The sequence below is a fragment of the Epinephelus moara genome, chromosome 6 (assembly GCF_006386435.1).
Source record: "Epinephelus moara isolate mb chromosome 6, YSFRI_EMoa_1.0, whole genome shotgun sequence".
Taxonomy (NCBI): Eukaryota; Metazoa; Chordata; class Actinopteri; order Perciformes; family Serranidae; genus Epinephelus; species Epinephelus moara.
The window spans coordinates 38,956,448-38,970,437 of NC_065511.1; the positions used below are offsets into that span (position 1 = coordinate 38,956,448).

The following is a 13,990-nucleotide window of genomic DNA, read 5'->3' on the forward strand; positions in this document are numbered from 1 at the left end:
ACAAGTTTGATTTTAATGGAATTTTTGACTCTTTTCAGGTGAAATATTCCCACTTTTTTTTTTTTTTTTTTTTTTTTTTTTAAACTGAACCCTGCCCTTATAAAATGATTTTTAATTAAACAGGATATCATCTAAAAAGTAGAGAATGTGTTTGAGGACAAAGATGCATTTACTGAGGTAGAAATAATTTTACCAACAAAGTTTCATTAACAGGAGACATTTGGACTTTTCTAGATTCTTTTACATTTAAATTAAACACATTTATTTAAATTGGGATCCTTAGTAATGCGACTATAGCAGAATATCTGAGCGCCTCAGAGATAAATAACATGTTCCCTTGGTTTGATCCTGCAGCTAATCACAGTGACAGTGCTGCAGTGTTGAGATGAACATCTGCAGGCGGCGAGGAAACTGTCGTCGCTGCCCGTTTCCTTTCAGAGTTTCAGCCGCAGATTTACAGCAGTTGTCAGGGATATTGTCCGTGCGGAGGACAGAGTGGGATGTCAGTGATATATGACGAGGTGGGACAGTAAATGTTGTCTCCGTTTACAGCTCGATTACATGAAGAGAACAGCAGCCTGCTCGGGCAGTGACAGCACGAAAGCATAAAGGAAAATTGTTGACAGCTTTGAATGCATTTGTTATTTTTAAAACTCACTTCACGCAGCCTGACATGGACAAAACCATATGTGTGTTTACTCCTCTGCAATTTGCATGACACTCAGCTATTTGCTGTTTGCACAAGAGTGAAAAAAGTTGTTTAAATAGCAATATGAGTTTTTCTTCTTTGAACTGTGGCTTACTTTTAAACACAGTTAAACACTGTTAAAACGTAGTCTGTTAAATTGGGAATAAGAGTCTTATTAAATCACACTTTTCTTATTTAAGAGCTGCCATATTTACTTATTCATTTTGGAGTATTACTGCTGTTATAGGAAAGCTTGCATCACCAATATTTGTAATTTGCCGTGTAAATTTAAGGATTATCTTGCTGCTTTAGATAAAGATAAACAGATGACCCTTTTTTAAATATGATATTCAACCCGTAAATTCAAACTAACATGGACATCAAGTCAAAAACAAGCAGATTTTCTCGACATTTCAGAGCTATAACAGCTCTCATCCGAAACTGGTGATATCTTTGTGTCTCTAATAGAGTCATTTAGCACATCGAGCGAGCCGTGCAGCTCTTAGGTGGCCATTTTCTGTGTCTGTAATGGCCGCGGACAGCCGGGGTGAGATCATCATCTATAATGGGGGGCGGTTGGAGCTGCCTGGTGTGATGGTTCCCCTCCGCCTCCAGCTTGAAGGCATTGGAGCCTGAGTAGACGTGTGTTGATGCTTTGCAGGGCCTCGCACCGAGTCAGACCGCACCTCAAACAGCCCGGGGTCGCCCGCACTAAAACCTCCATTTAGATCTGGACCGGGTACAACCGCTTAAAAAACCCAAAGCGGCACCGGCTCCAGCCAGCCACAGTGCTAAGCCCGTTTCCTCCCAGACTAAATTTGTGAACGCCCTCCTTCACTTCGCCCCCTTCACACTCCTCGCCATCTTCAAGCGAGAGGGAATGGGTGCCAGGCGGGGAACGACTCCAGACTTCTCAATTTGTGAACGGCACCATTAGTGAGTTTTATTTGCTTGATTGGATCGCCCGCCCACCGACCATCCACCCTGCACGCTAAACTTCCTGCTCCACAACACTGCACGTCCAATAGCTGTGGAGGAGCCCTGGCCATATTGCTTCACTCTGATGGTCCAGCTTTAACATGCTGTTCCAATAAGGCGAATCATTCAGAAGAGTGAAGTCAACCTTTTATGATTTTACGGCTTCCTTCTCTCTTTAGGTTCCTGGGAGTTTCTGGATGATTCCCAGAGCATTTATTCCACTGGGTTACTGTACAGGGGACCGGCCTGCTTTCTGACTAATGTTAAGTCAATGTGTTGGGGCTGGTGAATCTCATTAACACTTAATTCAGACTCAGCACCATCAGTTTGATTTCTTCTAGGTGTCGTCATGGAGTCACACCACGGCGGGTCAGTGATAGAGGTTGATCTGCAGCCTCGTCTCATAGAGGATATGTGTGTATGCAGCCGATACCTTTTGAAGTAACATCACCTGAACTACATTTTCTGTCAACATGATGAGGACATGTTGTTAATTAAAGGGACACTTCAACCCAAAATCAAAACTACATATTATTCCTCCTACATGCAGTGCTGTTTATCAGTCTAGATTGTTTTGGTGTGAGTTGCAGAGTGTTGGAGATATTGACTGTAGAGATGTCTGCCTTCTCTCCAGTATAATAGAACAAGATGTCCCCTCAGCTTGTGGTGCTCAAAGCCCAAAAATACATTTGAAAAACTCAACAGCAATGTCTCTTTCCAGAAATCATGACTCAGTTACTCAAGATGATCCACAGACTCTTGCAGTTTCATGTAGGAACTATTTTCTCTCTACCAAACTGCACCCGCCAAATGAATCACCACACATAACAACACCCTCATACAAGGGTATCTTATGAAAATGCACATACAATGCTTTGTATGATATCCAGTGAATTAGCACCCCACAAATGATGTCGTCATATTGCATAGTTAAGGTTACATACTTAATGTGAAGTTACATAAGTTAAAAAGAAAAGTGGTGACGTACCTTAAAATAACTCAGAGTTCACTTTGTTTCACACGGGACACAAACACTGGTCCAACACATTCTCACTCTGACCTTTTCACAAATCGACGTTCGGTCATGGACCTTCCACATCCAAATACAACGTGAAAGGTATCCTCTTCGGTGTCTGACACTGTGAGTCACTGCCCAAGCACCGGATTTAGACAACTTCAGAGTGAGACTGGACTCCTGGGAAAAGTCCTGCGTTTGTTTGATCCATCCACTACCCCTTCCTGCCTCCTTATGTGGACTTTCACTGTTTATACTACTTTCTTGTTCACTCCCGTCAGCTCATTAGTTGAATTTTGTTGCATTACTTATGTATTTGAATTTATTTAGATGTTTATTATACAGGGAGAGTGCAATATTAAAAGCAATTGCATCAGAGTAAGCTAGCAGCTAATTTACATCTTATGTCCCTGGGCAGGTAAACAAAAAAACAAACACACTGAACAGATAGTTGGCTTCACTACACAAAAAATAAAATACCATGACTGTAAATATTTCACTGCATAAAACAACACATTACTTAAAAGTCCATCAGTGTAAAATCACTATGGTACGGTATACACGTCAATCATTGTACGTGAAACTTTTTGGCGATTTTAGTCAAACCTTGAACCTGATTTAAAAACATACTTTTTGTAGATATTTGTATGAGCAGTGCATGAGAACAGCCTGCGCAGAAGGAATCGTGCATCTACCGCTAGCTCAGCCGAGGAGGACACCATTAATATTTACACCTCGTGCTGTCACGAGCACGAGCCTCTTATTCATGAGTAGATGCACACTTCCTTCCGCACGGTGATACAGTTGATGGGTGTAGTTTGATAGAAAGAAAATAATTCCTACATGAAGCAGCTCACAACACAGTCTGTAGATTATCTTGAGTAACCAGGTCATGTTGAGTTTTTCAAATGTATTTTTTGGCGCTTTGAGCACCACAAGCTGAGTGCCATCTAATTTTATTATATTGGAGAGAAGGCAGACATCTCTACGGCTGATATCTACAACAGCAACTCACATCCAAACAATCTAGAGTGATAAACAGCACTGCATGTAGGAGGAATAATATGTAGTTTTGATTTTGGGTTGAAGTGTCCCTTTAACATATCTGCCAAGTCTGTTAAATGTAGATATTGAACATGTCACCAAAATGTTATTTGACAATGTATTTCATTTATTTTCTGGCCAAAATATTTGATCTTACACAACAATATCCGCTTGTAATGGCTACAACATTATTAAACTGTTTTTATAGTTACATTTAGGTACTGGCAGCACTACAGTACTGTGGTCGAGTTTAAACCAGAAAAAGTCTCCAGTGATGTGAGACACAACGTGTTTATTTAATGGAAGACACAACCTTTTCCGAACCAAAGTGCCTGAACCTAACCACACGCAGGACTCAGGATATGAACCCAGACTGTGGTGTTCTCTTGCATCAATGTAGCGCTTCATTCACTAAAAATAATAAATAAATAACATTGCCTCTAAATATAATCTAGCCCAGTGGTTCCAAACTGGTCCAGATTTCTCCTCAGTCATTAGTTCAAGGTCCACAAAGTTTAATATATTAAGCTTCATACTTGTGTTTGGTCATGTCGTCCAGCTAGTTTGCTGTCTCTGTTGTAGCTGTCCATTACGGCACTTCAAAATAAAAGCTCTGTGCTGGAAATTCACTGTACTTACTGCAACCCAATTTTGGGCCCTACACTCCCACAGTTCACCTCCACAGGTGCTTTCACATGTTTCACCTGACTGAGACCTTTAAAGACCACTGAAAACACCTGAACATGTGTGCAGAGTATTTCATTTAACTCTATCAAACATCAGCCAGACAGTGTCGTCTTTTTCTGGTGGATGTTTGTCCGCGACCACAGCTGGTATTAGTGGAGGGTTTTTTTTCGTACCTGGGTTTCTTTCCTCTCGTGGACAGTTTTTGTTTTACTATTTTCTGTGCAAATGAAGTATAATAACCACACCTACTACTACTCCTACCACTAATGACAGTTATACTAACAAAGCAATATTAATGCTCCCTTGTGGAGTATTAGCTGAATATAATGCAAACAAACAAACAAAAACACAGACACAAAAGTTAAAGTATTAGAGAGTAAATATGCTGTAACAGAACAGATGTGTTGAGGATTATGTCTCAGCTGCATTGATCCACAGTATCAAGCCTCTCTGATGTCAGATAAGGATATTTAAAGACCTTATTTTCAGCCAAGGCAAACATGACTCCACAAACTTTCTCTCCAAAACATGAATTATAGCATGTTAAATGAGGCGAGGCTGCAGCTGATTATTGTTATTATCATAACTAAACTGGAGTAATTGTGGACAACCGACATTTTAGAGCTATTGGTTTGTTGCCGGCTTACATGCTGTCCTGTTGTGGGTGGGCTCGTATATTTCGCCCTTTGCTTTCTTCCCTCGTGTTTTATTTTGTTGTTTTCTGGATCATTTTGTTGATTGGTGGCCGCTGAGGCATGTTTGTGATGAACGACTGTGGAAATAAAATGTGCCACTCTGCTGAAAAAACCCTTTTCATCATCACAAACACAACCTCACAGGGAAAAACTTTGATGGAAATTGGCCAATCTAATTGCACAATCGATCAGTGACTTCAGTCTGAATGTATTGCTTCTTCACCCAGGTGTTTACTGTGAAACCAGCTGTGTATTATAACTCTGTAGTGTTTTATGAAGTTGCAGCGTCTCTGCAGCTGAAGCTCTCAACTCTGTGACCTGAGGACCTTAAGGTGCTGCTGTCACCCTCTCTGAGGTCACAGGAGCTGCAGTGTGCACCAAGAGAACAATGACCTCTACTGGTAGGCCATGGAAGAGGTGTGAGAGTGTATGAGTGTGTGTGCGTGCAAGTGTGTGTATAGATACAAGCCAGTGATAATTAATGTTTAACGTGCTCGACCTGTGATGTGCTTCTCTTAATGTTTGAACATGTGGATGGAAACAAAAAGTCTTAGTTAATTGTCTCAGCTGTGGCACTCTTGTCTCAGGTTAAGGGGTTGTTAAATGTTCTATACTCATGCAATATACAAGAGAAGATTATCAACAAGTCTGGCTTTATGACCTTAATTGTTTAAAATGATCTTGAAGCTGCTGTACATAATGTTCAGTTTGCAGTAAGGCATCTGTTGCAGCATTTGCACTGATCTAAAAACAATGTATATATTCAGCAGTGATGGAAGATACTGAAACTGGTGGGCAGTTTACTTTTGGCTTCATTTGGCAAAAATCCCATAGTAAATTTTAAACATATTGTAATTCAAGCGGTCTGGGAGAGCACCGGATTTCTGCACCTCCTCTTGGCTCTGTTTCAGCTTTTAGTCTTTGGCAAATCACAGGTCATTTCAGAGAGGGCGTTCCTATTGGCTGTCCTATAAATGCAGATGCACGTACACGTCCCTTTGGTGAAACCCTGAATCAACGACTGAGAATCCTGCAGAGGAAGTTGCTATTCCTGTATTGGCAACAACTGCCTACACTGTAAAGCAACCCAAAATGGAAAATAGACTTATCAAAAATAGAGTCTAAAAAAATGAGTCTGATAATAAACAAAATAGATAAAACACGTCAGTATCGGTGAAACATTTCAGATAACAGAAAATGATGGTAACAGTTAAGCCTTCTACTAACTGGAGCTAAAGGCTCACGGCCGCAGCCTCATGCTCACATTGCTAACGTTAGCTAGGCCCTCAAATCACAGTGGGTCCTCTGCCTTGCTATAGACCACCTCTCTGGGAGGAGAGCAGGCAGCAGCTCTAGAGACGGACCCCGTGTTGGCAGCTGCCGTAACCCGAATCCAGCCGGCGCAAACCAGACAGCCCCGACCCCCTGCTGGATCAGCAAACTTTCTGTTGCTGCAGTTACACAGGTTAGATCCACTGTCACTGGCCACCAGCGCTGGGGGTTTCGTGCTGCCCCAATTCAAGCTGCTACAACCGCCAAACAAAGGTTTGTCTCCTGAGCTGCTGTCCACTCTCTTCTCAGGGAAGCAGTTCACAGCAGCGAGGAGAAAGGTGGAAGGACAGCGGGGTGGCTAGGACCTAATCCTTGTCTCATTTGTGGTCTGATAAAACAGCGAGACAAAGAGTAGGACAAGGAGGGGCTGAGTAAAAGTGCTGCTCACAACGATGAAATAAGATTAAATAAATCAAGGTATGAGAAACATGGGGTTATTGTATGAAGTGTTTGCATATGCTATGGGCATCTGGTGGGAGGGGTTTAGAACAGAGAGGAGAGAGCCGCAGGAGGAGAGTGCCTATTTTTTCTGTCCTAGATTTCTGCCTATCCCAGCTTTACACTACCTCACATACTGCAGAGTAGTATCATATTTCATATTTTATAAATTCACATTTAGTTTCTAAAATCTTGGAGTACAAGTATAACGTTGCATAAAATTTAAATATTCATTGAAGTAAAAGTACCTCAAAATTGTACTTGAGTATATGCACTTAAATTCCACCACTGAGATGAATGTAAATCTAAAAGTGGAGCTACAGTATGATGGATTAGTTACTGTAATAAATATGTGAAGTCCTGACTGCAGCTACAGATGACTGTGAAGAGCTACAAAAACTTTTTTTCATTGCTTGTTTTTACTTGTTTTACTTTCTGCTCTGATTGAGCTGCAATTCTTCTCTTCCCTCAGTTTACATCCCGGATTGTTTTCTACTGACGGCATGTTTGAAATCCAGAACTGTTTGCTTGACATTTATCTGCCTGCAAATAAATAGCGTGTCTCCCCAGCAGCTCTGGAGTCAAGGGTTATTGCTGCTCGGTGTCAGTCATATTTAGCTCTTGCCCAATAGGAATCCGGCGACCTCTGCATATTTTGCACTCAGCGGGGTCAACGGCTGCGCCTCGGGGGAACCGTTCTGCTCTCCGTCTCCTCTCACGCTGGGAAGTGGAGTTCCCAAGCATTTCCCCCAACTGTGGTCCAGAACAATCCCATGTCGTCGCCCAATCAGGAGACTGGACCTCGTGACGCATGGCTGGGACAATAGGAGGATACAGGGGCATGCTGTATGGGTGCAAATACCCCCCTTTGTCATGACGGCAGTGTTAGATAGGTTCTTTACAGTGTAGTGTCGATATCCTGAATTTTATGTTGTGACACCTTCAGCCAGCTGTAATAAATGACGATGGAGCTCTGACCCTGATAATATATAAAATGTGTTGCCTGTGGATCAGATCCACGAAACAGTCACGCTATAAACTGACCAGAGCCCAGCGTCTCTGTTGCCTGTGTGTCGTGACATCTGTTGAAATCATAGCCCCGTTTTCAGCAGGACCCTGTCCCGCCCTGTTTGCAGTTGCCGTGGTGATGGGTCAGTGTGCAGGAGGCAGAGCAGGGTTTGGTCCAAGCTCGCTGGGACTGAAGAGGAGGCGGCGGTTTGGAACGGGATGGACCGCATTCAGTTCCAGGGCTTTCCAGAACCTCCCAGGGGCTTCATTAAAACAAAAGGAGGCGGAGGAGGAGGAGGTGGGACTTCCTGTTGGAATGTTGCAGACCAACCGTTACCCCATAGGAACTGCAATTTTTAATGTGGACAGAAGGTCTACAGTCACACTACAGCAATATCATGTGTATCTATTACAGACGTTCTCCATCATGCTGCAGCAGCCTGTCTCGTCTATTCTGAGCAGCTCAAACCTGCTGTCAGAGGGCTGCCAGATTATCCTCTGCTCAAGTCATCTATGACCACTACAGACCTCCACTGGTGACCAGCAGGAACTGCAACAACACCGACTTCACCAAGCCCCACCCATCCTGTCCCATTAGGCTGCACTCACACCAAATCAGGCATTGTGGTGATTATCTGCAGGGTTGTGTGGCGTTGTGGAAGTGTCACTTAATGGCCCATTTGTGTGGGGGTGGATGGACTCTTCCCACTCTTCCCGTTTCAGTAACTGAGTGTCTTTAGTGTTTGTCAGCTTAAAAGATCTCTGTAGAATTCCTTTTGATTATAATTACTATAATATATTTACAACCACCAAAGACAAACGTGTGTGCACAGGTTAGTTTAGTGCTCTCTTTTGTAGGATAGTACACAAAAGCTGTTAATACACACATTATTTATTTTACTTGCTATAAATTGTAACAACAGGAAGAGACTGTTGTTTCCGAGGACTGTGGGCGTAATCGCAGGTTACGTGACTGGCCACTACAAAAGCTGAATCTGTTTCAACTTTTTGCCTCCAACCACTGCGTCTTTTCTGTTTCCCCTCCTGCTCCACTGCCACCACATAGATGCACTATCCACATTCAAATGAATCAGGGAGAGACGTTTTCACTGTGATGCCAAATTTGGTGTTAATGCAGCCTTACAGCCGAAATACATGCCGCAGCTCTTCTCTTCTTAGTTTATAGTGATCGATGAGACCCGGACAGACGTGATCACGATCGCAAACAGCTTATTTACGCGTCCAGCAGACACTGAGCGACATTATCATTTATTTTGAGTCATGTTTGCGTCCACCAGATGAATACAAGTCAATATTCACATTTTCTTTTAGCTCTATTTTGATGTCCACCAACTCCACCAACCAAGTGTGCAGTGGGTTTATCAAAGGTTTTTAGCTGAAAACAGCTGCTGCTGGAAATGACACTGATGAGAGTCAAAAACAAAACGGTGAGCTTAAAGGTTCTAAAACGCTCTGTGGAGTTGGGAGGAATAGTGCGTTCTCCAGCACATTCTCATTCCAAGTCGTCACGTGTAGCCGCTTTGTCACCGGCCTTTTTACATCTAGATTTTACACGCTAGGTATCCTCCTGCGTCTGCTGACATTCCAGGACGCCACAACCAAAGCGGGTACGTCAACAAAAGCAGACTGTGAGGTTCAGAAAAAACGTCATGATTTGGCTCTACCTTCATATTCCAGCAAACTCCAGGCTCCTGGTTGAAAGTCCAGGGTTTGCTGAACCCGTCCACCCATTCTCACCCCAACCTGGTCACATATCGACGTTTGGTCATGTCCAGATACAACATGCAAGGTACCCTGGATGCGTTGGTTATTGACACTCCGGGACGCCATGTCAACTTCTGCCATGCATTGTTATCTTTCAAAATACACTTCTGTTTTCACAGGAAATGTACAGTTTGCATAGTCTTTTTCAAAATAAAAGCACTATATCAGAACAACGCCGCGTATCAACGTTTTTTTTCCCCTTCAAAAACGAATGCATGTGGTTGAATTTTTGTTCTTTCCCCCTGACGCCGGCAGCCACTGTTAAACTGTAAAGGTGACTGGCTACGTGTCATGCCAACATTAAGGGAGAGCTTTTTTTGTCGGTGTCTGATTGCTGCCCCAGAACCAGATTTTGACGACTTTGGAGTTAGACCGGGTTGATCCACCACCCCTCCTGCTCGCCCACCGGAAATGGGAGTTTCCAGATCGTTATACAATGTCGTCACCGGCAGCTTTTCAACCTGACGCCGTCCAGCAGCGTATCATACCATCGCAACAGGTGCCGTCCGGTCACGTTATGAACTGATGCTGCCCATCCAGTCATTATACTACCAGGACAGGTGCTGTCTGGCCGACTGGCAACATATCATTACATCTCAAAAAGTTTTGTTTGACCGCGCTACAAACTAACGCCCCTCCGCAGCCTATCACACGGCTGCAAGAGATGGCTTTTGGCATCAGGTGTCTGATGCACAAATCACTGACAAAGCAACGGTGTTTGATGCCTTCCGAATGAGAATGGGCCGGGTTCTCTTACTGTCAGTTTGATTTTCAGTGTGACAGGTTTATTTTAACTGGTTAAACTGGTGCAGTTAGACATTTGGTGCTCATGGACAGCTAAATACATGCTTTAATGCAGGCGTCTGTGTTTTGATGTCATAGTGATGTCACAGTTGCTATGCGCACATTTCTTCTTTTTTTTTTTTTTTTACAATGTCCAGTTGCAACATTAATTGCTTATTTGTAGCACTATTGAGCATGACAACTGCATAATGAATAACGTGTGGGGGGATTGGAAATCATCTCCATGCTGCTTTGTTCCAAAACAGAGAATCAGCCAGAAAAGTGAGAGCCAGAAATATCAGCACGGAAAACTAATCCATGAGTCACTGCTGATGATAAACAATCGTATCAACTCTCTTCTTCTGCAGTTATTTTGGAACAGAAAACGTTACTTATACGGCTACACAAAGGCTGAATTCAGCAGCGAGTGCATGAAATGAACCTGTGTTAAGATACAAAGAGTGGAGAGGAGAAGAACACCTGGAATCTGACAGTTGCATCAGTGCAGTTCATCATCCAGCAGGAAACAATAGAGATGTTGTCGGTCTGAAGCAACAGACTCACTCAGGAACCAGCGTGGACGACTGCCACTTGGATCAGTAACTGTTTTCCATAAATCTGAATTACGTTTCCATTTTTAGGTGTTTAAGATGACACTCCTGATAATAATCCTGTGACCGAAGAAATATCCCGGAAAAAATAGAGATGACAGGAAAAGAAATAAGAGAAAAAGAAAGGGAATACTTTCACTGACCAGAGATCATTGCAGGAATATTAACTTTATATTCATGATATTGGATTTTAGCTACAAAACTGTCAGATTACACCACATGTGGAGTCATTCTCTGACTGATTTACTTATTACACACAAATAAGAAACTCAAACTGAACAAGAAATCAGATGTAAAATTATGTTTTTTAAGAAGATCTGCACCTTTGGACAAAGAAAACGACGTTGTTGAACACTTATTGTGATCTTGGCCTCGTTATCAATGTTCTCCGAGCTGAATAAATAAACTGAGTAAATGAATTCTGTGGGTTGAATTTCATTTTGTTGTTTTTACTACTACTATTTGCCAAGTGGACAAACAACAGCTGCAGCTGTTTATTTTTATTGTCCATCAGTTAAAGACCTCTCCGGGTAATTTGTCCAAAATGCCGCTACGTTTTACAAACATTAAATACAGAGGAGAGTTACACTCTGCATGTTGGTGCACATGACACACAGCCTCAGATATAACAGGGTCTATGTAGACCAGATTTAATTCTGACACACTGGTAATAAACTGGCATTGAAAATTAAGTGATGCATGTAATAGTTTGTAAGTTTAATATATCATTATCATTAAATTGTGTATATCTTGGTATAACTACAAAACACCAATATCTCGTAACTGTGAGGCTCATATGTAAGGATTATATAAGACCACATTTATCATTTTATTGAACATGTTTGTCCTCCCACATGTTCTCTGATTTTACAAGAGAGAATAAACATTTCAAAAGGGGATTTTTTTGGACATTTTTTCAGTCCATCCGTTAACATAAACTGCAGCATGCAGACAGCCGGAAATTCACAAACAGCAGGGAAACTTTTCTTGTGGTGTTTTTGTAAATGTATTTATTTAAATAGACTTTATTTTCCCACAGCAGACATTTAGACTTGTACAGTAATAACTAATGATGGCTCAGATTAATTTGAATGCCCCAGTGATCTGTGACATTGTGATGGTGAGCCAAAAAAAAAACAAAAACACTCTGAGTCAGGTCAGATATACACGTAGTAAGTAATAAATAGTAAAAGATAAAGTGCACACAAACAGGTTTAAAAAGTATAATAAAATACAAAAATATAAACTCCACCTGCAGGGTCTGGGTATTGCACATTTCCAGTTTTTATTGCACATAAACTGAGGTATATGAGTAAGTGTAGTTTGCCCTTATTTGCTTTGCCATTAGTCTCACTGTGGCAGAAAAAAAGCTGCTGTGTCAGGCTGTGTGCTGAAAGTTTGTGCCTGAGGAGAGTGTGAGCTGGGTGATGTGTGTCTCTAATGATGCTCTGTGCTTTTTTCTTGCAGCATTGTGTGTAGGTTGTGATCCAGTTCCATAGATGCAAGTTCAGCCTAATGATCCTCTCTGCAGTATTTACGACTCCCTGGAGACCCTTTCCATCATTTACACCTGTGCTTTTTTTTTTCTCAGAATGTCCTTTGTGGGCAGGGAATACTGAAATTATGAGTTATTATGATCATGAAGCTAAATAAATAAATAAATAAATAAAATCTAGTAAGTGGACTTTGAGTTGAGATTATTTTGTCGTTCTTATTCCAAATATACTAAAAAAACAAAACAGTTAAAATTGTTAAATTAAATTAATAATTTCTTGATATCTCTGGTATTTTTTGTCATTTATAGATATGCAGTGTTGATTGTTGGGTAATATGTATGTTAATGTTATCCAGTATCAAGGCTCTGATCATGTGAGGAGACAATATGTGCACAATAGCGTGCACTGGAGCCCTTCACAACTACCTTACGCCACCGCATGAAATATCAACGACTTCTTAACGCTGCATGGTGGTGGCACGTAATGTGTTACAATCACTAAAACAATGACGATTGATAGTCAGTTATGATCCTTTATCATGAGGGACGCATACATTTTTTTTGGACATCGCACAATACGTGGTGTAACTAGCAAGACAGTCTGTGTAGGGTGGGGTGGTGAATGGGTCAAACAAACACAGGACTTCAACCCAAGAGGCTGCTGTTTGTGTTGATGTGTTAACCTCCCTACTTTACCTACTTTACGTCATGTTATGACGTACTTACATCCCGTACTAAACCTAACCAAGTATTTTTTCGCTAAACCATACCAAACTCTTGCCATTTTACATGTTAACCATGTTTTAAACTGTGACCTCCCATTGGCATTGTTTCCGTCATGCTGCCGTGTAATTTTACCCCATAACGTGGCACCACCACATAACGTAGTGTTAAGAGTTTGTGGTCATTTAACATATTTCTGTGAGACCAGGTTGTCATTTACTTCAGTGAAACCACAAAATATCCCATTTTTATTCTCGTGTTTGTAACATTTGACCAACTTTACAGGAAAACTAAAACAAAAAAGGCCGTACTTTGTCCCAAGTTTGTTTATTAAATTCAGTGTTTAATATTCATATTTATATCAGGGCTGTCAAAATAACACGTAAAAGAAATGAACGCTGATTAATCACGTTCCGTGGTGCCCTCTGACCCGGTGCATCACTGAAGGCCACAGTGGCTTTGTCACATGGAGGCAGACGAGATGAAGCTGCCTGGCCCTGTGAATGGAACATTTACATTTAAAAAACACCCAGATGGAACTATTTAACCCTAACCCTTTCCATACCATCGGAGAACTTCAAACCTGAAATATCACCTGAACGCAAAGCATTTAGCAGCGAACCCAGAGGTCCGAGCTAGCACAGCCTCTGATGCTAGCACTAGCAGCCAGCCTTGTCAAGCCACACTCAACCAGGCGTTCAGACGCAA

The 13,990-nt window shown here is 41.8% G+C and overlaps 1 long non-coding RNA gene across 3 annotated transcripts in view; it reads left to right on the plus strand.

The window, feature by feature from the left end:
- LOC126391923 (uncharacterized) overlaps nt 1-12,754 on the plus strand; it is a 34,203-nt gene extending 21,449 nt beyond the window's left edge. For all 3 annotated transcript variants that reach the window (XR_007570131.1, XR_007570133.1, XR_007570132.1), the window contains exon 3: nt 12,532-12,754. This is a non-coding gene — a long non-coding RNA (uncharacterized LOC126391923). The remainder of the gene's footprint in view (nt 1-12,531) is intronic.
- The last annotated feature ends 1,236 nt before the right edge of the window (nt 12,755-13,990 follow it).